This window comes from Austrofundulus limnaeus, unplaced genomic scaffold, assembly GCF_001266775.1.
Source record: "Austrofundulus limnaeus strain Quisiro unplaced genomic scaffold, Austrofundulus_limnaeus-1.0 Scaffold5, whole genome shotgun sequence".
NCBI classification, from domain to species: domain Eukaryota; kingdom Metazoa; phylum Chordata; class Actinopteri; order Cyprinodontiformes; family Rivulidae; genus Austrofundulus; species Austrofundulus limnaeus.
The window spans coordinates 5,397,210-5,398,176 of NW_013952407.1; the positions used below are offsets into that span (position 1 = coordinate 5,397,210).

At 39.0% G+C, this 967-nt stretch overlaps 1 protein-coding gene across 1 annotated transcript in view; it reads right to left on the minus strand.

Annotated features, from left to right (window-relative positions):
* gspt1 (G1 to S phase transition 1) overlaps positions 1-967 on the minus strand; it is a gene marked incomplete in the record, with an annotated part of 19,978 nt that overhangs the window by 10,463 nt on the left and 8,548 nt on the right.

Consider the following 967-nt stretch of genomic DNA (forward strand, 5'->3'; position numbering starts at 1 on the left):
AAAAAAATCAACTACAAAAGAAAAAGGAAATTAATCTACTAAACCTTTTGTCCCTTCAGGACCTCTCAGCTGTATTTACCAGCCAATATTATAGTGCAACACAATGGTTCTTCATTTTGAAAATTGTCACTGTAGCTTCAGAGAAAATCTGTCAAAATTCATCTTTCAAGTGTGGTTCTGTGGAGCAGAAAAATGAACATCTTACCTGTTATAGATAGCTCTTCAAATTAATTCATTGTGGAGAAGCAGAGTTTAAGTTTGAAAAATCGATGAGCTAACAGCTAATCTGAATGTCTTAAAACACGCATTCTCAAAAATTTCACAGCTGTTGAAGTGAAGATCAAATCACAGTTACCGTATTTTTCGGACTATAAGCCGRACRGGACTATAAGCCGCACCCCCCACCCCCCATCAGTAAAAACAAAAACAAAACAGTACACCCAAAATTGTGGTCGAAACAGTGAATTCAACATCATATTTATTTTTATGAAAAAGGTTGGCAAGTTCACCGGTACAAAACAACAATAATAATAATAACAATAATAATAATAATAATAACAATAATAATAAACTCTCGGGGAAAAAAAGGCGAGAGGTCTGGAATTAAAACATAAAAAGCAAACCTTTAGAAATTACCGGTAAAGTTCGGAGGAATACGGTTCATTTAACTGACCTTATTTTTGTAGTTTTCTTTAACCGTTTCTGGTCCAACAGAAAGTCTCATTCATCGTCCTCCGTCACTGAAACAGTGGAAATCCTCCTCTTCAGTGTCGGAGTTAAACAAGCTGCGTCACACAGCGGTACCTGTTCAGTTTCTGTGTCGCTGTCCTCCCGGGCTGGCTCTGAAGCTGTGATGCCCGCTTCACGTAGCAGTCCAGCCTTTCAGAACCCATTGGTGATGGTGGACTCGTTCACTCTGCTCCACGCTGTTAGAATCCACTGGCAGCCATCAGGAAATGTCGCTCTT